The 24,172-nt window shown below is 40.0% G+C and overlaps 1 long non-coding RNA gene across 1 annotated transcript in view; it reads left to right on the forward strand.

The window, feature by feature from the left end:
* Positions 1 to 11,865: 11,865 nt before the first annotated feature.
* Positions 11,866 to 24,172, forward strand: part of LOC132682106 (uncharacterized) — a 205,304-nt gene continuing 192,997 nt past the window's right edge. The window contains exon 1 of the long non-coding RNA XR_013554385.2: positions 11,866 to 12,197. This is a non-coding gene — a long non-coding RNA (uncharacterized LOC132682106). The remainder of the gene's footprint in view (positions 12,198 to 24,172) is intronic.

The raw sequence follows: 24,172 nt of genomic DNA on the forward strand, positions 1-24,172 counted from the left end.
ATACTTGCTAACTCTCTGTAGAGATGGCTGATGGTTTCCGGGAATCAATGCTGTTGTAAACATTGATTAATCCCTTAGTTGACATCTTGATTTTGCTCAAGGAGAAATGGAGACTTTTTCCTGGCCCCCAGCTCCACACCATATTGTCAGTTAGTCACAAGTATTTATTAGGCGTCTACTGGGAACGTACAAAGCATGCAGAAAAGCAGGTCTTAATTTAATAGTAAAGGGGAAGAGAAACAGGAGGGTCTGCTGAGTTCCAGGCAGAGTGACAGGTACTTTCCTAAATGTTAATCCCCACAATATTCTCTTCAAGATAGGTGTAACACCTGAGTTCTTAGAGATGGAGAACTAGACCCAGAGAGGTTGTCAGTCAACTAAAAATATATTTTAGTTCTGAATGTGTTCCAAACATTGTCTTTGAATACAAAATGAATATACAAGGTTCCTGCTCTCAAGAATTTTATACCCAGTCTGGCAAGGAAACCAGATGTGAATACATCCATAATTACATTTCCATGTGATAAGAGGTATGATGGAGGTGTATATACTAGATACAGTGAAGTCTTCTCAGGGAAGAAGAAATATAAACCAAGCTTTGAAGGGTTAATAAGCGCTGGTCCAGTAGCAAGAAGGGACATTTCAATTAGAAAGGTGAGCATGAGCTCTCAATATCAATGGATATTGAAATAGCATTCCCTTTCTCAAGAATGTACAAAGAGTTCAGTATCTGCTGTTAAGGAGTGGTAGCAGGGATCAGAAAGAGGATTTTTGGAGAACAGGCAGGGGTTAGATCTTGTGGGACATAAGGGTCCAGTGAAAGGAGTTTGTATTTTAGATTTTGGTTCTAGAAAAATCACTTGGATGGCTATATAGATTGGAGAGACAAGGCTGGGGACAGGGAGGTTAGAATATGATAATGACAGTTCAGTCAACAGACAAGGAAGGCAGAGGCAACAAAAGTACATTTCAAGTCTATTCAGGTTTTAGTGACTACTGGACACGGTGGCTGAGAGAGCTGATGGTATTCAGGCATCATTCACTGAAATAGTGAATAGAAGAAGGTAAGCAGGTTTGGGTGGGATTTGGCAATGATTTTAGGGATGGCCAGGTTCAATTTGTGGTGCCTATAGGACATTCAAGCAGAAATGTCTAGTAGGCACTTAGAATTTGTTTGCTTAGAGTTTTTTTTTTTAATATTATTTATTTTGAGAGAGAGAGGGAGGGAGAGAGAGAACTTGTGTATAAGTCGGGGAGGGGGTGGAGAGAGAGTGAGAGAGAATCCCAGGCAGGCTCTGTGCTGACAGCAATGTGGAGCTTGGTCTCATGAATAATGAGATCATGACCTGAGCCAAAATCAAGAGTCAGACGCTTAACTGACTGAGCCACCCAGGTGCCCCCATAGAGTTTAAGTTTTTTAGGGTGACCAACTCACTCTGGTTTGCCTGAAACTTTCCCAGTCTTGAAACTGAAGGTCCTGAGTCTCAAGAAATCTTTCAGCCCAAAGGAAACTGGGGTAGTCTAAAACTCAGTAGAGTCTGGGCTAGAGAGACTTATGTGAAATTTATGGAAGTCAAGTGCATGGATGGGCATCCATAGGGAATGTGGAAAGTGAGTAGAGAAGGCAGCCAAAGATGATTATATGTCAAAGATGATTATATATATTATATGGTGATATGTAACATATATGTTATATGTAGTTCTGAGAAAATCAACTTTTGCTGGGTAGCAAAAGAGGAGGAATTCATGAAGGAGCCTTAGAAGGCAACGGAGAAAAACATCTGTAATTGAAGCGGTGGTCAACTGTTGGAGACTGCAGAACATTGACCATAAGGTTGACGTTTAGAAGTGGTCAGGACTTTTTGTAAGAGCAGATTCATTTTGTAATAGGAATGAAATCAGACACCAGGGGGTGATTGAGGGCACATACTTTTAAGAAGTTTTATGGTGAAGTGATGAAGACAGAAAAGCTATCTAGCATAGGACAGAAGGATGAGAGAGAGTTTTGAAAAAAATTTGGTATGAGCTTATTTGTATGATGAAAGAAAGAAGTTAATGGAGAAAGAGAGATTAAAGGCACAAAGGAGGTATTAGAGTAAGTGGGAGGAATGGAGTCAAGAAATGGGTTGAACCAGAGCAGACCCCTCTTTTGAGACCAAAGGTATCAGAGCGGGGATGGGGGGAGTGTGCAGCAAGTGCATAGCAAGGTCATAAAGCCTCTTATCCACAGAGTTGGGATTTGAATCAATGTCTGCCAGACTTCAAAAGGCTATTACTTCCACTTCATCATAGAACAATACATTTAAGCTTAGTAAAAAAAAAAAAGGAATACACATATGCACAGTCACTTAGTGTTACACACAGACATATGTGTCATGGGTGAAACTGGGGAAGTGTTTGGAGCCAGGTGTAGTTCATCTGGGAGTGCAACAGGAAAGGTGAACTTTGAACAGAATTCTTAAAGAATAGGATAAGATGAGGCAAGAATGGATTTAAATTAAAAAGAAAAACAAGTTGTTCTTCAACTTTTAAGTAGTTCTTTTTTAAAGAAACTTGTTTCAATGAAATAAGAAATTTGACTCTTGTTCTTACTAGAATGTAGATTCTCAGTAGATGTAATGGACATAGAAATATACTCATCCCCTGTAGCAGCAGGATTGCTGGGCCCTGCCTCTCCTGCATCCATTTTTCCTCTTCTTCCATAGGATTGAATTTTTAAGTGAGATCATGGCTGCGTTTCCTAATGACTACATTTTGTAACATTCCTTGCTAATGTTCTTGACCAAGTTCTGGCCAAGTGGATGTGATCAGAAGTGATATGGACAACTCCTGGTTGTGCCTTTAAGGACAGAGATGTGTGTCTTTCTTTCCCTCCTTCCTCCACCCTCCTGCCTGGAATGAAGAATAGCAAAAGTGAGCCGTGTTGGACCAGGCAGATAAGGGCAATATCCTAGGGATGGTGGAGAAACAATATAATTGGAATTTGAGTCCCTAATGCTGAGGGGCTACCATTCATAAGCCTTTGTTAATTTGGATTAATTTTCCAGCCTTTGAGCTATGTACTCCATTGCCAGTAATAAGACTAATAAGACTATTTTCTCTGCAGAATTAATAAACGTTTCCAGTATTATATGATGTCTGAATTCTTGGCTTGTTTCAGTCCTATGTTAAAGGCTTCCGAAGAGATCATCATCCCTGTGAAATAAAATCCCTTTGTCTGAGGCTTAACTCAGAGTGATACTTACATACAAAAGTACCAACTGGGAAGGATGGGACAGGCTCAGCCTTGGTCCAGATCATCCCTCTCCACCATCTTTAGTCACCATGCACAATAGATATTTTCTTCTTCATCTACCTCAGTGTTTAGAAGCTGCTGAGGTACTGTCTTATCGATTAGCATTGCATTTTGCTGTGAATAACAGAAAACCTGACTAGACAGTGACTTCAACATGTTAGGATTTTAACTTTCCCTGTGAAACAAGAAGGCTGGAAGGAGGCAGTACAGAGCTCCAAAGCGCACTCAAGGACCCCCTAGGCTACCTCTGTTTTCTGCCCAGCAGTTTTCAGCATGTGGTTTTTGTTCTCATGCTTGTCACCTTATGGTTCCACTTCAGGCATCACATCTGTGTTCCAGGCAGGAACAGGGGGAAAGGTGAAGGAAAAAGTGCAAGCCAAATGAATTGGCTCCCTCATTTTCATAAAAGTTTTATAGTGATATATAGCATATATACAGAAAAGTTCACAAATCACAAGTGTATACCTTGATGAATTTTTACAAAGTGAACACACTAATGTGACTGGCACCTCGAACAAGAACCAGAACATTCCCAGTAATTCCCAGTACTTCAGAATCCTCCTTATTGCCCCATAGGTCCCTCTTGTACAGCCAAAGGAACAGCATAGATTAATTTTGCCTGATTTTGAGCTTTATGGAAATGTACAGCATTTACTCTTTTGTGTCTGGCTTCCTTTGCTTAATATAATGTTTGTGGGATTTGCCCATATTATTGCATGTAATTTTAGAACAATTTATTCTCAATGCTGTATTATTCCAGTGTGTGAATATAAATTTTTAAAAATCCATTCCAGTATTGGTGGGCATTCAGATAGCTTGCAGGTTTTATCTATTACGTAAATAGTACTTCAATATCTACTCTAATTCAAGTCTTCTGGTGAATATATGGTCGCATTTCTATGGGTATATCCCTAGATGAAGAATCTCTGAATTACAGATTATGCTTATATTTAGCAATGACACTGGCAAAAAATTTGTCAGAGTATTTGTACTGATTTACAATTCCTTCAGCAGGGTATAAAAGTTTTGGTTGCTCTACATCCTTGCCAACACTTGGTATTATCTGACTCATTTTAGCCATTCTAGTGGGTGATATATTGTGTTTTTAATTTTTGTTTTACTGATAACTAGTCTATCAACTAAAGTTGAGCAACTTTTCATATCTATATGTTTATTGGCTATCTGGATATTCTATATTTGTAAACTATTTGTTCATATTTTTTTGTTCTATTCTTGTTATATTGTCTGTTGTTTTCATACTGTTTTGTTAGAGCTCTCTACATCTTCTGGGAAGAAGGTGGATGACCACGTGCCCGGTCCTAGGAGGGGCCGAGGGCAGGTCCTTGGCCTTGGGCGGGACATGGAGGGCACACTGGACCACGGCAGAGCATTCCCGCCCCCCCCCCCAAGCCCCGCCCTGGCAGAATCCTTTACCCCACAATGGTTCAGCTACCGATTCCCCATTTTGCTCGCCTTGGCCTTGGGGGGGCACAGGGAGGCCCTCGTCACCCTCACTGTCAGAGCTGCAGCCGCCGACATCAGTGATCTCCAGCTCCGAGTCGCTGTCCTCCTTCCTGCCCAGTGCAGACTCTGGACCCCCAGTTCTGGGCAGTGCCAGGCAAGGGCTGCTGCCAGGCCCGAGGGGCGCTCAGGGCCCAGGCCCTCCCCTGTCGCAGCCAGCAGGGATGAAGCTGTGAGGCCTCCCCCTGTCCCTGCTGAGGGCAGGTGGCCCAGGGAAATGGGCAGAGGGTTGGGGTAGAAGTGTGGGGGGTAGAGAGAGGGGGGAAGCTTGGAAAAGGGGACGGTGAGGTACGGGTTATGGTTCCAGGGGTACTCTGGGAAGAGCTCTCTGCATCTTCTGGATGTGAGTCTTGTATTCGTTTTCTGAGGTTACCACTACAAAATACCACAGATTAGGTGGTTTAAACAACAAAGTTTACTTTGTCACAGTTCTGGAGGCTAGAAATCCAAGATCAAGGTGTTAGCAGGATTAGTTTGCCGTGTGGCCCCTGTCGTTGTCTTGAAGATGGCCACCCTCTTGCTGCCTCTTCACATGGTTGTTCCCCTATTCATGGGTGCCTCTGCTGCGTCTCTGTGTCCTAATCTCTTCTTACAAGGTTATCAGTCAGATTGAATTAGGGCCCATCCTAATGACCTCATTTTACTTTAATTACCTCTTTAAAGGCCCTATTTCCAAATACATTCACATTCTGAGGTCCTGGGGGCTATAGCTTCAACTTTCGAATTTTGGGGGGACACGATTCCATCCATAAGTCTTTTGTTGGATATATATATTGTAAACATTTTCCCCACTTTGTTTGTTAGTTACCTGTTTATTCTCTTAATGGTGTTTAAAAAACACCATTATTTTTGAAATTCCAGTATAACTAACATACAGTGTTATATTAGTTTTAGGTGTACAATATAGTGATCCAACAATTCTCTGCATTAGTCAATTCTCATCACAGTAAATGTAGTCTTAAACTCCTTCACCTATTTCTCCTATCCCCCCACCTCCCTTCCACCTGGCAACCATCAGTTTGTTCTCTATATTTAAGTGTTTGTTTGTCTCTTTTTTTCTTTGTTCATTTGTATGAGTGAAATCATGGTATTTGTCATATGGTAATGGTGTCTTTTGGTGAACTGAAGTTCTTAATTCTCAATATTCTTTATCAATTTTTTCCTTATAGTTAGCACTTTTGGGAAGTCTATTTAAAAGACTCTGCCCATTTCAAAGACAGAAAAATAATTTGTTCTCTTTTTTTCTAAAAGCTTTTGTTTTAGCTGTTACATTTGAGTACACAATAGGTCTGGAATTAATTTTTATTTATGGTATGAAGTAGTGGTTATGATTTATATTTTTCTATGTGGACCCAACATTGTTTACAACATTGTTTATTGAAAAAAACATGCATTCTCTATAGCATCGCAGTGCTATCCTTGTTGTAAATCGGGCATCCATATTTTATGGATCTGTTTTTGGGTCCTATTCCCTTTCATTGGTCTCTTTGCATATCCTTGAGTCAATACCACTCTGCCTTATTTAATAAAATGGGTCTTGAGAGCTAGTGGTTTAAACCTTGCAGTTTTTTGCTCCTTTCCAGGATTGCCTTGTTATCCTTTTCATTGCCATATGCATTTTATTTTTTTATTTTTAATTTTATTCTAATTGAGATATAATTGACATATAACAACATGTAAATTTAAGGTGTTACAGCATGATGATTTGATACATTGATATATTGCAATATGATAGGCACTATGGTGTTAGCTAACACCTTTATCATGTCACATAATTATTACTATTTTTCTTATGGTGAGAACAATGAAGGTCTAGTCTCTTAGCAACTTAGAAATTTAACTACAATATTATTGACTATAATAATTATGCTGGACATTAGATCTTTAGCACCTATTTATCTACTAGTTGTAAGCTTGCTCTTTAAAAAAAAATTTTTTTTTAATGTTTATTTATTTTTGAGACAGAGACAGAGTGCGAGCAGGGGAGGGGGACAGAGAGAGGGAGACATAAAATCTGAAGCAGGCTCTAGGCTCTGAGCCGTTGGCACAGAGACCAATGTGGGACTCAAACTCACAAACTGTGAGATCATGACCCGAGCTGAAGTCAAGACGCTTAACTGACTGAGCCACACAGCCACCCCCGTAAGCTTGTACTCTTAAACAACATCTTCCCATTTCACCCCTTCCATTCCCCCACTCCCACCACCTGCCCTGGTAACCACCATTCTACTCTCTGTTTTCATGAATTTGGCTTTTTTAGATTCTGCATACAAGTGATACCATACAGTATTTGTCTTTCTCTGACTGACATCTCATTTCACATAATGCCCTCAAGATTCATCTATGTTAGCACAAATGGCAGGATCTTCTTCTTTCTCATGTCTGTATAATAAATCTCTGAAGAATTGGTATTTTCTTTATCCATTCATCTGTGGCCACTTAGGTTAAATCCATATCTTGGCTATTGTGAATTATGCTGCAATAAACATGGGAGTGCAGACATCTTTTTCTTTTCCATTTCCTTTGGATATATACCGTAGAGGTGGGATTGCTGGATCATATGGCAGTTCTACTTGTAATTTCTTGAGGAACCTCCATATTGTTTTCCATAGCGGCTGAATCAATTTACATAACTACCAACAGGGCACTAGGGTTCCCATTTCTCCACATCCTTGACAACACTTGTTATCTCTTGTCTTTGTGATGATAGCCATTCTAATGAGGTGATAGCTCATTGTGGTTTTGATTTGCATTTCTCTGATGGATGCTTAGTGATGTTGACTATCTTTTCATGTACCTATTGGCCATTTAGATATCTTCTTTGGAAAGATGTGCTTACTCTGCCATTTTTTTTTTTTTTTAATCACATCGGGTTCTACCCTGCCCTGGTGTCCCCAGTACCAATGCCCCAGAGGCTGACATGCACGCTTGCACTGGGAGGCTGTAGAGCTGGTTTTTCATAGGAGCATAGGCAGCCCTGCCCTGGGTTGGTACCCTGGCTGCCGGGCCCCAGCTGCATCTCTGGGCACTTGCCCCCCACTTCCAAGCTACACAGCTCCCTCCCAGGCCTTCCAGCCTCCATCTTGTCCCAGCCCTGACTCTGCTTATTTTTGAATCGATTGTGGTTGTTATTGTTGAGTTATGTGAGTTCTTTCTATTAACCCCCTATATATGGCTTGCAAATGTTTTCTCCCCTTCTGTAGGTTGCCTTTTCATTTTGTTGATTGTTTCTTTTGCTATGCAGAAGCTTGTTAGTTTGACGTGGTCCCACATGCTTATTTTTGCTTTTGTCATTGTGCTTTGGGTATCATATCCAAAAAACCATTGCTGAAACTGATGTTAAGGAGTTTCTTCCCTATGTTTTCTTCTAGGAGTTTTATGGTATCAAGTATTCTGTTTAAGTATTTAATTTATTTTGAGTTAATTTTTGTGGGGGTTTGTGATAGGCGTCCAATGTCATTTTTCTGTATGTGGTCATCCAGCTTTCCCAGCACCATTTATTGAGACTGTCTTTTCCCATTGAGTATTCATGGTTCCCTTATCAAATGTTAGTTGACGGTGTATGCAGGGGTTTATTTCTGAGCCCTCTAGTATATTGGTCTATGTGTCTATTTTTCTGCTAGTACCATACTGTTTTGATTACTATAGCTTTGTAGTATAGTTTGAAATCAGGAAATGATTTTATTCTTCTTTCTTAGGATTTCTTTGGTTAGGATTTTTTTTTTCTGTTTTTGTGAAAAACACTATTGGAATTTTGAAAGGGAAGGCATTGAATCTATGGATGGCTTTGGGTATAATGGACTTACTAACAATTAATTCTTTAGATCCATGAACATGGAATATCTTTGTTAGTGTCTTCTTTAATTTCTTTCATCCAAGTTTTGTAGTTTTCATTGTACAATCTTTTACTTCCTTGGTTAAATTTATTTCTAAGTGTTTTATTACTTTTGATGCTATTGTGAATGGGGTAGCTTTATTCTTTTTTTTCAGACATTTCATTGTTAGTGTATAGAAATGCAACTGATCTCTGTGTGTTGATTTTATATCCTGCAACTTTACTGAATATGTTTATTACTTCCAACAATGTTTTGGTTGAGTCATTAGGATTTTCTGTATATAAGATCATGTCATCTGCAAATAATGATTATTTTATTTTTCATTTCTGATTTGGATGCCTTTTATTTCTTTGTATTTACTAATTGCTCTGGCTAGTATTTCTAGCACTATGTTGAATAAGAGTGGTGAGATGGGTCACCACCATCTTGTTCCTGATCTTAGAGGAAAGCATTCAGTCTTTCACTATTGAGTATGATGTTAGCTGTGGACTTGTTGTATAATCCATGTATATTTTAGAATCAGTTTATCATTTTCAACATGCAGAATCCTTTATATGACTCTCTTTTAAAGAGGTTTCCTGGAAGTTCCAACCAATGACTTCTCATTACATCCTATTGGCTAGACCTATGTTACATGACCATCCCTATCTGCAAGAGTGACTGGAAAAATGTAATATTTTTAGCTGGACATATCATACTCTGAACGAAATTGGGATTTTCTTAGGAATAAAAAAGGAGAATGGACATTGCACAGGCAACCAGCAAGTTCTGACTAAATTGCTAAATCTTTCAAAACTAGTGGGGATAAGGGAAGAAGAGAATAACAGTTACCCTCCCTGCTTATTAAATGAGCAGAATTCCAGGGCTTTTGCTGTCATAGTTGGAATCACATTGGTGCAATTCAGGGGAATTGATGGTTCCTGTTATTCTCTTGTCTGTTAGGATCAGGCTGAACAGCAATGAAGGTCCCAGCAATTAATCTGGTAAGACTATAGGGTGGCCCATGGTGGTTTCCATTGATGATTAATAGGCCAAGAAGATTTTCTGCCACACCATCACTTTCGGTTTGATGGACCTAGGGTGGACCCAGAAAAGGTTCCATGGTGGGGTGGCTGGGTGGCTCAGTTGGTTGAGTGTCCGACTTCAGCTCAGGTCATGATCTCACGTTTCATGGGTTCAAGCCCTGCATTGGGCCCTGCTGCTGACAGCTTGACGCCTGCTTCCAAATCTGTGTCTCCCTCTCTCTCTCGGCCCCTCCCCTGTTTGTGCACTCTCTCAAAAATAAATAAATAAACTTTTTTTTAAAAGAAAAGTTTCCATGGCATTATAGCCCAATTCATCCACTGCTAAAAGAAAATTAATAGTTTTGGAACAAAAGATTATAAAGATACTTCAGGGAATGAGCTTTTATTCACATTGTCACATATAACTTAATAAAACTAAAAATAAAGCCAAACCTTTAAGTCATTGGACTATCTTGCTTATATTTTTAGTAGGATGATTTTTAGTATCCCTCATCAACCCTAATTCACTCTTTCCACCCCACATTTTAAGATTGTTTGAAATTAGTGAACTTAGGAGCAAGGACTAGTAGACAGGGTAATCTGTGCCTTGAAAGAAAGAAAATGTGAAATCATTTGTTCTCTACTACACTGGTTTAATCTATTCCCTCTAGACTGTGACCCAATCTAACAGAAAGTAAGGAGCCCATATCTGCATACTACGACCCTGCCTTCCTATCTTTATTAGAAAGGACCAAGAATGAAAAAGCAAGCTGTGTTACTCTGGTTTCTCTGAGAAGCAAACACTAAATGGGATTAAATGTGCAAGGATTTTTATCAATTTATTTTATAATTGTTAGATTAAAAATTTAGACAAAAACTTTTCAAATAAGTCGATTTCTCACATCCGCATCAGGCATTTTCTGTGTCGTGAGAGCAAAACAAATATAGGGCAGGATCTCTGACCTGTGACTTGTTGACAGATTCACAGATGATCATGTTCTTGTTTTAAAAACAGGCAACCTAGGCACATAATCAAGATATCAGGTATCTGAGAATCAACTTTTCGCTAGTAGTTTTATTTTTATTTTTCACACCATCAGGTCCTAGGATGGGCAAGCACAAATCTAAGTTCACCAAAACGTCACCCAGACAGGCATGAAACTGACAGCAAAGGGCCTTCAAACCTGATTTATTCTTCTGTCTTCTCTCTAAATCACAATTTGTGCTGATAAGGTGACTTAATTTATTTAAAAGTGAAATGGAGAAGCTCAAAGAAAATTGAGTGAACCCCAGGTTTATGTGTTGAAAACCTCCATTAGCAGCTGGGCCACAGGCAAAACGGGGTGGGAGAAATGCAGCTAGAAACAAGATTAAGAGGTGATAAAGCTCATGAGATAGTCTCACTTAAGTCACCATTTTACTGCTTGAAAGGCCTGGCAGAGGAGGAGGATGTTCTAAGTAATCTATTTGCTGATTCTTTTTCCCTCTTCGTTATAAATGATTTAGCTCATGGCTTTTCTGCTGTTTCCCTCAGGGAGATCATCCTCAAAAATATAATAAATAAATAAAAGTCATCAATACCTGAAGTTTTCTCAGATGAGTTTCATTTTTGCAGATAATTCTCTTACTGCATTAATCTTCCTGGAACAACCCTGAAATTCTTTTCCTTCATGCATTTGCTCTCCTGAGATACCTACAAACCATTATTCACCATTTTAGCCTTCCTTTCATCTGGCTATGGTTCTTTCTTTTCTCAAGTGTGGGCAGGTCAAATCCTTTGAGAGAATTTGCTGCATCTATAAATTTACCAATGCTTTTGGTCGCTTCTGTTTTTCACTTGGCTCTTGAACAGTCCCACGGCCTGTGACTAAATGACACATACTGGTGATCTCTTCCCAAAGGAGTTTATTCAAAAGCAACAGAATTGCACGTTGGAATCTATTCCTGCAGCAGTTTGAAGCTGTGAGCCCTAGCTCTGTGAAATGGAAGATTAGACATCCCCACAGTCTACATGGCTTGAAAATATTGCAGGATGTTTGGTAAACATAAAAAGCAGTCTTGGGAACATCTTCAGCATACAGGGGGAAGTTCCAACACATTTCACAAGAGAGAAAAGTAATGCAGAGAAAGAGGAATTTCAGTCTTCTCTGCTGATTACCCCTCCCAGAACTCTCCCTGCCCTCCCTCCAAGGGGGTTACCAAGGGCAGCTGGCTGCAAGGCTGCAGCTGTTCTTAATTGTTGATTTTAGCCTTGCAGTGGTCCCAGGTGGGAGAGGATGCCATATCTGCCCCTTGGAATGGACTTACAGGTGTTTGAGAAATGTTTTCTTTCCTGTGGGTTACTTGACACTCTAACAGACGAGCTATTATGATATACTGGCTGATGTCAGGAGACCTGGGTTTAATAGTCCTTACTTTCTCCTTCCTCTTATGTATAGACTTGCTGAAAAAGATCTGCTTTCTGTGGATTTCCCCGTTTATTCTCCTTTCTGTGATCTCTGCAAATGGGCAGGATACGTCGACAGCAGAAGTGAACATCAGGTATAAGATCTTTATGAACTTGCTCCAGGCAGGCGCTGATTAAAATGGGTTCCATACTGAAAAGCCACTAAAAGAAAAACTGAGTGTATTCAAAATTAACTTAAAAAAAAAAAAACAAACCCAAAATGCTACTTGAGTAAAAATAATGAAAGCTGGTTTTATTTTTGTTTTGCCTTGTTTTCTTTTTTTTTTTTTAATTTTTTTTTTTTTAACATTTATTTATTTTTGAGACAGAGAGAGACAGAGCATGAATGGGGGAGGGGCAGAGAGTGAGGGAGACACAGAATCGGAAGCAGGCTCCAGGCTCTGAGCCATCAGCCCAGAGCCCGACGCGGGGCTCGAACTCACAGACCGCGAGATCGTGACCTGAGCTGAAGTCGGACGCTTAACCGACTGAGCCACCCAGGTGCCCCTTGCCTTGTTTTCTAAGAACAAATGTATTAGGACTTGGGTTCTAAATACGGCTGGGCATGTATTCACGTTTGTTCTGAGGACGTAATGACGAGGTTTCATTTGTGGGCTGTGGACGTCATGTGTGTCACATTGAATGCATTAATCTGAATATATCGATACTAGGGCAGTACTCCTGCCTCCTACACACCCCCTTAGGTTTCAGGTAACTGGGGCTCCTTCCTTGGGCCCCATGCCTGCTCTGGCCCACCTCTGACCAGTCCCTCATACCTCTCCTGACAGCCCACTTCTACACTACGCTCTGAGACCAGTACCTAGACTTCCCTGGCCCTGTGTCTACCCTGGGTGTGCGCCTGTGGAGTGATTATGTTTGGAGGTGGAATGAAGGGGTGTAGAGCCTGCACATGCTGGCTGGAGTGTCCACATGCATGTAATCAGTGCTCCTCAGGTGGGCAAAGAAAGGGGCACCTGAGCCTGGTCTCCATATGTGCTTTTGTCCGGATATTACAAACGTTAGGGATGGGCTTCTCCTACTGGCTGGTGCAATACTTCAAAAAAGGTAAAGAACATGAGTTATGATTTAAAATTAGATTATTTCTCACTCATTTTCAATCTGAAGGCAAGTGCACAGGAAATTAGTCTCAGTGGAAACAGAAAGTGAAACTGACCACTTTGGTTCCCCCTTTTAAGATCTATGAATTGCCTCTCTCAGCCAATGATACATTTATTCACATGTTAATTTGAATGTTTGAAAGTTATTGATATTTTAGTAAAGTACATTGGAAGGATCAAAAGTAACATTTTGTCGGAAAATGATAGATGTTGAACAGTATTTTAAAGACCTGCAAATTGTACCAGGGTCTTGAAGGCTGTTCAGGCTTAGGGTGACGGTAATAAGCCTAACCACAACTCTGCGTTATATTAGTTCAGTTAAACACCTGGACACCTGAATTTGGTTGAATACAACCAAATAAAAGGCTCCACAAATTTCTTATAGTGCCCCGCCGAGGAGGGCTGAGTAAATATTTACTGTATTTTAAAAATTGATCCCATGTTTGGTCAGAGTAGCTCACCCAATAGCCCGAGATGGAATCAGCCTAAATCTCTTGATGTTTCAGTGGCACTGAAAGCCAGCCCTAGCTTCCAAAGCCAATGGCTCCCATGATTTGTCAGATACTTTGGTGTAAGAAAGCACAGTTAACTTTTCCATTTACTATGCAAGTAGATGCAAGAGTGCACTAAAATCAGTGTAATTTGGCTCCCTCCTAGAAAAGTGGCCCCAGTTAAGTCTCAGCTTCCTAATGGTGTCAGTCCATTCAGTGGGCATTGACCCCTGGATCTTCCGTTCAGTGGTTTCAACTGGCCTCGGTTAAACAATGCGTGATGATTTCTGTTAGATTCTTTCCAGGAGGGTATATTATCTTTCTGTGATTGGGGATGAGTTTGGGAGGGCATGAACAGGGGAAGAGTTATGTAGTCAGAGGACTGATAGGATCTGATGAGGGTCTCCTGTGACTTTGCCTTAAAGTACTATGGGATTTCCCCCCAGATGATCTTAGTTTTCTATCTTGAGTACCCTAATTTGTATTTTATCTGTTCTGTTCCAAAATGGCCTTAAATCTCAATGTTTTTCAGATTGTGAATCTTGACCTATTAGTGGTTGTTAAATTGAATTAATGGGTCAAAGCAGCACTGAAAAGTATAGAATGAAGTGGAGTAGAAATTAGCAGAGCATATCTTAGGCAGCAGAAAGGAATTATTATGGCAGAACTTTTGTTTCTGTTGTGTGTGTATGAGTACTGAACATTGCTGTAAAACATTCTTTGCATGAGTTGTGATGAGAAAAATGTGATAAAGCACTGATTTAAGGCAGATCGTTTGAAGGTAGAGTTTTAGGTATGTGATAGGCATTAGGAGAGAGAGCTTTAGGGGCAGGAGACCTTCTGTGCATAGCTTCCACCACCCCCTCTGAAGGCAGTCAGCCTCCCACTTTGCCAACTCATTAAGGTCAAACCTTTTGATGTTGTTCTTTTATCCTTGCTTTGTAGAAGACCATCATGAAATCAAAATATTTTCAGTAAATAATAGTTTTCAGCTTATAAGATGCCCATGGTAACCCACTTGATTATGCATTCTAGATTCTAGATGCTATGTTCATCCCAGAAAAGAGGCCAGGTTCAACTCTCAGCCTCTAAGAAGGCCTCCAGCAGGGTATTCTCTAGTCTATTTTGATGAGTCAGTGTTAATATGACTACTGCCTTGAAGGGGGTGCACTTATCTGAAAGTATTTCCTGTTTCCAATTAACTTTTAAGTTTTGAAGGTATGTTGCTATTACTTGGCCTAAGTAAGGTATGATTGGCTATATGACATCTCCAGTAGCCAAGGGTTTATTCAAAGGGAGTGAAACAAGCAGGTGGCACTGGTTCTCAAGAACAAAGGTCATGGGGTGCCTGGGTAGCTCAGTCGGTTGAGCCTCTGACTCTTGATTTTGGCTCAGGTCATGATCTTGAGTTTGTGATCTCATGCTGGGCATGGAGCCTGCTTAGGATTCTCTCTCTCCCTCTCCCTCTGCCCTTCCCCTGATCTCTCTTTCTCACTCTAAAAAAAAAAAAAAAAAAAAAAGAATAAAGGTAACACATAGAAGGAAATGGTTCCTGGATGCTAGGTAGTTCCGTGGAGGCAGGGATGGCTCCATATCTTATTGCTTACTGGCTCATGGAATACTCCACTGAGGATCACAGACAGACTCAGGCAGCCAGTTGCCTTTTGAAGGGACTGTTTTTGGTAGTGTCATTCCATTACCATTCCAGGGGCCCAACTATTCCACTCTGGAATTGCTAACAATTCCCTTCATTCCAAATCAGTGCTATTTGTTACAAGCCTACTAGTACTTTTCCCTTGGGGAAGCATAGAGACAGGGTAGAACTCTTTGATGAAAAGAAGGGGGTTTACTCTTGGGCATTTAATTAGTAGAATCTATTTTCAAGCCTCTTCCATCAAGTAACGCCAGCTGATGCCAAGGAGAATGGGAGTCTTGTTGGCTTTGTTGTCTCCATTGAAGTCTCCTTGCATTCACCAAAAAATGCCTTGGAGAAATCTTAGGCCCAGAAGGAGTTAAGCTGTGTGTCTGCACAGTGCGGCTTTGTTCTGGCAACATCCCATCGGTTTAGGTCATTTCTGATGACTTCACTCTCCTGGTGACATCAGCCTCTAATCTCCTGAAGGTGAATTCATGTGCGATTGCTTCAAAATACTCACTCCCTGAGTTCCAGGCCATTCCCGTTGATATATGGACAGAGCTTGTCTTTCCCAGGCCGCAGTCTGGTCTGTGCACTGCATTTGTGCTTACCATATCATATTACTGTGTGGACATTATGTCACTAACTGGCACAGCCCAGCTCAAAAGTGAAATGTGTTTATTACAAGCAAAAACCCAAAAGTGAGCATCACCTCTCCTGCATCCTACCCCCAGGTATAAAATAAAAAGATTAGTGGGATTCCTCCACTGTATTTTGGGTTGATATTCTAATTGTTCTCTCTCTTCTCTCTTTATGTGGCCTGAATGTTGATAGTCTCTTCCTCATAGTTTTCAGTCCACTATACCCACTAACTCTTGAAAATGTTTGGTTACTGATGGCACAAATTAAATATAAATCTTTGAAATAACTTAATTTGGCCTTGTTCTAAAATATCAGTTCTGTGAATGAGGGTCACTTGCTTGCCTTCTAAAACCATTTCCTATACTTTGCCTTTCAAATGTCATGAAAAAATAAAGAGTGGGCAGGAAAGCAACTCAGGTTTATTGGGTGAGTGCCCAGAGTTGGCTTTGACCAAGATGGTGTTGCTGTGCACTTGTCCAATGCTGACAGAGGTGTGCATGCCTCTAGGTATTGTGGAACATGGACTGGAAGGGTCCCTGGAGCTTGTCTAGTCTCAGAGGCCAGTGTAAGCACATTTTATGCCCTTTACTGCCCTTTTTCTGTTATGTACAGACTGTGGTGACACCCAGTTATGTTACCAGGGATTCAGAATGTCACAGTGCCTCCGTGAGCCCTGTTGTTCTCCCATGGTTCCCACCCCTGAAGGGAGGGAATGTGCTGTACTTGAGGTCCTGTGTCTTCTGTTGGGACCTAAGCCAAAATGGGCAGAGGAGGGGAGCCTCTCTGCAGAGAAGCACAGTCCTTACACAATTTCCAGGATCCGGTACATCCATTTCTTTTTCTGATTAATGGCTCTTGGCAGTCAACTGGAGCTTCTGGTGGACATAACCAGCAGGGTACACACTGAGGTTTAAAATCACGTCAGGGAAGTTTCATACTAACACAGTATTTTTAAGAGGAGAGACTGGTGTTTAAATGAACCAATACAATGCCACTTTCACTGTTTATCTTCATTTCATATTGAAGGGAAAGAAAGCAATGAATAGAGCTATTCACCCTTCCAAGAAGAATGGTGCAGTTTTCAGATAGTCCTGACTACGTATATTTAGTTTTGGGGTCAGCCTACAGATTACAGGGGTACCGAGAAGATACTCTTTTCCCCCTTCCTCTTCACAAAATAAATTTAGAGGATTTTTTTGAGGAAGGAAATAAAGTCACTGGATGACTTGCAAATATATTTTTAAATGCAGGAATGGTTAGGCTTTCTGAGTTTCAGATCTGTTTTAGTTGAGGGTGGGGGTGGGGGTGGGGGTGGGAGACTGGCTGTAACAGAGGAAACTGGGGGAATCTTAGTCTAAGATGTTGGCACTATTACCATTCACATCTGCTCAGGATATACAAAGATATTAGATTTTTTTTAAAGGTTTAATATAAAGTACAATAAATTTCTTTCTCCTTTTGCTGCATCTCCAAGGAGGTAGAAATATTAGAGAACCCTCTTTACAAACGCTTTCTCAATGCCATTCTCTTCTCTGGTTCATGCAGAGAAAAAAATAGGAGAAAGAATACAGGAAAAAAAAAAACCCTCGCAACCTAATTAAAATAAGTGAAAATTAAAAAAAAAAAAACAAACCTTCTTGTGCCTTACTTATTCTCTTCTGGCAGCCATGACTGTTTACGTACGCATACTTTATACACGCACATGCTTTAGACACACCCATATTTACTCCCTTCCCCCTAAATAAATACTCCTGAGGAATTGGAATTTCCCACTTCCCTGCTGTCTGTAAGCTTCTTGAAAATGAGATGGTAGAACCTTCTTATTTGGCTGAGAAGTCTGGAAGAAGTCCTCCTTCCTAGCAGTAAAATGCCTCATACGGACAGGGGGTTGTAGTCTCATTTGGAGATGAAAAGTAGTGGTGGACGTCTGCTGTTTGGGCAGGGAGGAGGGCGGTTGGAATAAGGAGCCAGCAGTTGATGGGCCCTGTGTCTTTCCCACGCACACTGTTGGGGTGGTCCTTGGAGAGAGAGTGCTTTATTTCTGTTCCTGAGAAGACAGAGAGATGTTTGCTTTTGTAGTTGGACAGGAAAGGCTGGCAGTGTCTGTAGCAAGCTAGGTAGTCTGTGCATTGTATGCATTTATTTGTTTGCATTTATTCCTGCTTTTTGCAAACTAACCTTTGATGAGCACGCCTTGCTGTTAGTCTGCTGAGTACTTTTCCTCCTGGGAGATGGCTAAACCACCACCAAGGCGAAACCACCCAGTTTGTCCACTGTCTCACCAACTCCCCCCACACCCCCCAGCGGGGAAGGCCTCCCATTCCATACCTCCTTCCTGGAGTCTTCTGCTTAAATTAGGCTCATGCCAAGCTTGTGCCAAGCTCGGGACCGGCAGGGCCATTACACTAGACGCAGACTAGGGAAGATGCCGGTGGCTGGAGGTACAGAGGAGAGGGAGCCTGTCTGCCAAAGTTGACGTGCACGTGTACATCCACCAATGTGTGTGATGGGAGCGTGTCTCAGCAAACCCTTCCCTGAGGCTCTGCCATCTACTACTGCCCGTGTGATCCTGAGCAAGAACCATAGCTCCACACAAGATGTGTATCCTTTGTCCTGGAATTCTGGCTCCGAAGAGAAGTTCTCGCTGGAGCCATCAGTACCTGCAGCCAATGGGACAATAAGCACTGATACAGTTGTGCTCACCAAGTATTGGTTTAATTAGTAAAAGAACTAATTTGGTGAACAAGTGTTTTGGGTAATCTTCCCTATCTAGAAGGCCAGGTGAGGGGCTCCAGATAATGAGCGCACAGGCACTACCTGACCTGCCCCACCCCACTAAGTTCTTTTGAGTTTGTGATCTGGTCTGAGACTAGGCACATTATCTGATGTGACATTCCCACAGGACCAGCCACCTGAAGAGGACCTCGTGTTAGCCCCAGTGGCGACCAAATGACTGATGACTAGTGAAAACACACTGTGGTACCTTCAATTTGTATCCTGTGCCTAGAGCAGAGCCTGGGAAATACACAGGCACTCAGGAACTACTTGATGGGTTGAATTGTTGAAATCAACTAAAATTTGCTATCTAAAATAAACCCTGAACATGAAAACGGAAGCTATAGATACATCCTAATGTTTCAATGATCCCAGGGATGTAAAACATAGTTTTTGTTTTTGTTTTTTAATGTTTATTTATTTTTTTAGAGAGAGACAGAGTGCAAGCAGGGAGGGGCAGAGAGAGAGGGAGACACAGAATCCGAAGCAGGCTCCAGGCTCTGAGCTGTCAGCACAGAGCCCGACACAGGGCTTGAACCCACAAACTGTGAGATCATGACCTGAGCCAAAGTTGGACGCTTAACCAACTAAGCCACACAGGTGCCCCAAACATACGGTTCTTTGAAAGGACCCATCCTGATATTCTTACTCAAGTATACCTACTTTTCTTCCATTTGACGTTTTAATAGTGTGGTCGTGGAGACAGCTTCCAAAATGGACTAAATCTATGAGTGGGGATCCACAATTTTCTCCAAAATGGGGGAGGCTTCATATAGTATCTTTCTGGTCTGCTGTTTAATCTTTAGTTAAGGAATTCAAGGAGGTAACTTCCATGGAGGTGGCTTCTCAGATGACGATTTTCTTATAATATCTTCACTCAGTTTTTTGACAAAAAAGTGGTAGCTTTTTCATTGTTCATTCATTCCACACAATTTTTAATATTGCTTATTTTCTCCCCTCCCCCCCGACTCCCTCTTGGCCACCCCTAGCACCCTGCACTGGATTGGGATTGCTCCATGAGGACAGTGATCATGCCTGACTTGTTCAACACTGAGGTTCAACCTCAGCACCTTGCCCAACACCTGGGCTGTAGACGATGTTTAATATTATTGTGTTTAATGAATGAATTGATAGGAATGAATGATGACTAGTAAAAACACAGGGGTTCCTGCCCTGGCTTGGTTTATTGCACTAGATCCTGACAACTATCAGCACATGTGAAAAAACAATTGGGAGTCATTTCTCTGGTGAATCTAGTTTTGGCAGTGGGTGATTGGTGTTTGGCCAACAGCTTCTCATTGTAGGCGTTACTCATACATAAGCCATAGAAGTCTGCCCAGAGAAGTCTGGTTTTGTTGCTGTTGTTGTTAATTTAGTATCATAAAAGTTGTGGAATATTACATACACAAAAACTGCATATAACAAGTATGTACAGCTTAATAATGTATCATAAACCAAATAATTGTTGAACTACTACCAAGAAATAGAGCATCACCAGCTTCTAGGAGACCCCTTTCATGATCTTTCCCAATCATAAATTCTTTTCTCCCTCCAAAGGTAACTACTACCCCAACTTTTATTATAATAACATCTTTGTTTTTCTTTATGTTTTACCACCTGAAAATGTTTGTGTCCCCAGATGCAAAGATTTAGTTTGGCTTATTATTATTATTTTTTGGACACTATATTAAAGTGAAGCCATTTAGTATATGTCTTTATTTTGTCTGCCTTCTTTGTTACACCATTACTTTTTGGGAGTAATCCATGTTGTTATGAATAGATACAGTTTATTTTTTTATTACTGTGTTGTATTCCATTATAATATAAATATACCACAATTTATTTATCTACTGTTGGACTTTTTCTCATTTTTTCCTATGAAAAATAATATTTCTATAACATTCTTCTTAACATCTTTGCATGTGTATTTTGGTGAAATTGATGAGCCAGAGGACAGGAGTATCTTCAGTGTTAGTAGATAATGCTAAGCTGTTTTCCAAAATGGTTGTACTAAAATTTTTCCCCCTTTCCCCATCAGACATATAGAGAGTTCCCGTTGGCCTACATCTTTGCCAGTATTGGTGTTGTCAATCTTTTTAAGTTTAGTCATTCTGGTATTTCACTGTGGTTTTTATTTTCCACTCTCTGATTACCTAGTACCTGTGCAGTGGAGTATCTTTTCTTATGTAAGTTAGCATTTGGATATTAACTTCTGGAGGTATCTTTTCAAGTGTCTTATTTCTTTTTTTTTCTACTGAGTTGTTTGTCTTTTTCTTATTGATTTGTAGGAGCTGTTTAAATATCCTAGATATGAGCCTTTTGTGAGATATATATGCAAATATGTTCTCATGCTCTGTGATTTCTTAATGGTATCTTCTGATGGATAGAAATTCTTAATTTTAATGGAGTCAATTTGATCTATGTTTTCCTTTACAGTTAATATTTTTTGTGTTCTGTTTAAGATGTCTTTCTCTCCCCAGAGATTATGAATATATTTGCCAATATTTTATACTTTTTTGTTTATTTATTTTTGACAGAGAGAGAGAGAGAGAGCAGGGGAGGTAGAGAGAGAGGGAGAGGGAGAGGGAGAGAGAGAGAATCCCAAGCAGGTTCTACACTGTCAGTACAGAGCCCAATGTGGGGCTTGAACTCATGAACTCATGAACTGTGAGATTCTGAGCTGAAATAAAGAGTTGATCACTTAAAAGACTGAGCCACCTAGGTGCCCTGCCAATGTTATATTCTAACAGGTTATTGTTTTATCTTTTTCATTTGTCCACCTGAATTGATGTTTGTGTATAGTGTGAGAAAGGAAGTTGAATTTCAACTTTTTTTCCATATTGATATTCTATTGTGTCATCTTTGTCATAAACCTATCTTTCTGGACTATTTTATTTCATTCTATTTCTCCATTTTTAAGTTAATATTACACTGTTTTATTTACTATGCTTTTTAGTTAGTCTTGATGTTGAGTAGATGGAGTCTTCCAAAATTATTCTTTTTAAACCATATCTTAACTATTATAGGATGTTGCATTTATATGTAAGTATTGGAATCAGCTTATCAAATCTTAACTCTTCATCTTCAAAGTTGAGATATTCATGGGGATTTTGTAGACTCTATAGATTAATTTACACAGAACTTATGTCTTTACTATATCAAGTCTTTAGATCTAAGAACAAGTCCTCTCTATTTTTTTAGACCTTTATTTTTTCAATAATGTTTGGATTTTCTGAGTTATTTTTTATGTATGGTATAAGTTATGTATCAAAGTTAATTTTTGCATGTAGACATCCTATTGTTCCTGCACCATTTGTTAAAAAGGCTATTATTTCTCCATTGAATTGACTTTGTACTTTTGTTGAAAATCAGTTGTCCACAAATGTTTGCATCTATTTCTGGACTTTTTGTCCAATTCCAGTGATCTGTCATCCTTATGCCCATACCACACTGTGTTGGTTACTATAATTTATAAGTCTTAAAATCAAGTAGCGTCAATCCTCCAACTTTGTTCATACCTTTTGAAATTGTTCTGGCTACACCAGGTCCTTTGCATTTCCATATGATTTTTTTTAGAATTAATTTGTTAATTTCTACAAAAATGCCCACTGATATTTTTATTAGGATTGTGTGTTGCATCTATAGATCAGTTTAGCAAAATTTTACATCTTAAAAATATTGAGTACTCTAATCCATAAGCAAGCTATAGCTCTCCATTCATTTGATCTTAAATTTTCTCAGCAGTGTTATGTTATGTTTCTAAGATTTTCTAATTTTTTGTTGTTATTGTGAATATTTTTAAAATTTCATATTCTAATTGCTCATTGTATGTAGAAATATGATTAATTCTCGGGGCGCCTGGGTGGCGCAGTCGATTAAGCGTCCGACTTCAGCCAGGTCACGATCTCGCGGTCCGTGAGTTCGAGCCCCGCGTCAGGCTCTGGGCTGATGGCTCGGAGCCTGGAGCCTGTTTCCGATTCTGTGTCTCCCTCTCTCTCTGCCCCTCCCCCGTTCATGCTCTGTCTCTCTCTGTCCCAAAAATAAATAAAAAACGTTGAAAAAAAAAATTAATTCTTATTTATTGATATTATAATGCTGTGACCTTGCTGTATTAGTTAGCTCATTATTACTTCTAGTACCTTCTTTCTACATTCCATCAAATTTTCATCCAGATGATCGTGTGATCTTCCTTTTACTTTTCCCTTTCCAATCTTTATGCTTTGATTTGTTTTTTATCTTTTTACACTTGTTATAACCTTCAGTATAATGTTGACTAAAAGCAGTGAGAGTAGACGTTCTTGTCTTGTTCCTGATCTTAGAAGGAATCCACCCTATGAAGTGTGATGTTGACTCTAGGTTTTTTTATAGATATCCTGTGTCCATTTGAGGAAGTTCCTTTCTATTCCTAATTTTCTGGGAGTTTTTTTTTTTTAATGTTTATTTATTTTTGAGACAGAGAGAGACAGAGCATGAATGGGGGAGGGTCAGAGAGAGGGAGACACAGAATCTGAAACAGGTTCCAGGCTCTGAGCTGTCAGCACAGAGCCCGACGCGGGGCTCAAACTCACGGACCGCGGATCATGACCTGAGCCGAAGTTGGACGCTTAACTGACTGAGCCACCCAGGCGCCCTGGGAGTTTTGTTTTTTTTTTTTTTTTTTTTTATAAGAATAAAGTTTGGATTTGGTCATATACTTTCTATAGATGTATTGAAATGATACATGTTTTTTCTTTTTTAGTTTGGTAATATGGCGAATTACATTGATATTTTTGAATGTTAAATCAGCCTTGAATTCCTGGGACAAACTCCACTTGGTTATGAAATTTTATCCTTGTTAACTGTTGTTGAATCTGATTCACCAAAACTGTGTTTAGAACTTTTGTATTCATTTTTATGAGGAATATTGACTGTAGTTTTCACGTAATGCCTTTGGTTTTGCTATCAGTGTATTTATGATTTGCAGAATGAATTGGGAAATATCTCCTCTTCTTTAACTTTCTGGAAGAGTCTGTGTAGAAATGGTCTTATTTATTCCTTAAATGTTTAGTTGAATGTACCAGGAAAGCCATTTGGGCCTGGGGTTGTTTTTGTAGGAAGAGTTTTAACCACAAATTTAATTTTTCTTAGAACATTAACTTTATCCCACACTTTACATGATGACTAGATTTTGCTTGGATTTTTTGATGGTGTTGCTTCTCTAGAAAGTCAGGCAAGTGGAGACTACTCGTAGTGTTTCTCAGGCTCACTTTAATCAATTAGTCCATCTTGAGTCATTTATCTGACTACTCTCGGGGACCCACTGGCTAATCATTGTTACCAAAACTTAAATTCTCTTTTCTTCCTTATTGTTCTGCCACCCTTACCTCCAGGAAGCACTTGCTGATTAGACCCATACTGAAGGTTCTCAG

The sequence above is a fragment of the Panthera onca genome, chromosome A1, assembly GCF_046562875.1.
Source record: "Panthera onca isolate mPanOnc1 chromosome A1, mPanOnc1 haplotype 2, whole genome shotgun sequence".
NCBI lineage: Eukaryota > Metazoa > Chordata > Mammalia > Carnivora > Felidae > Panthera > Panthera onca.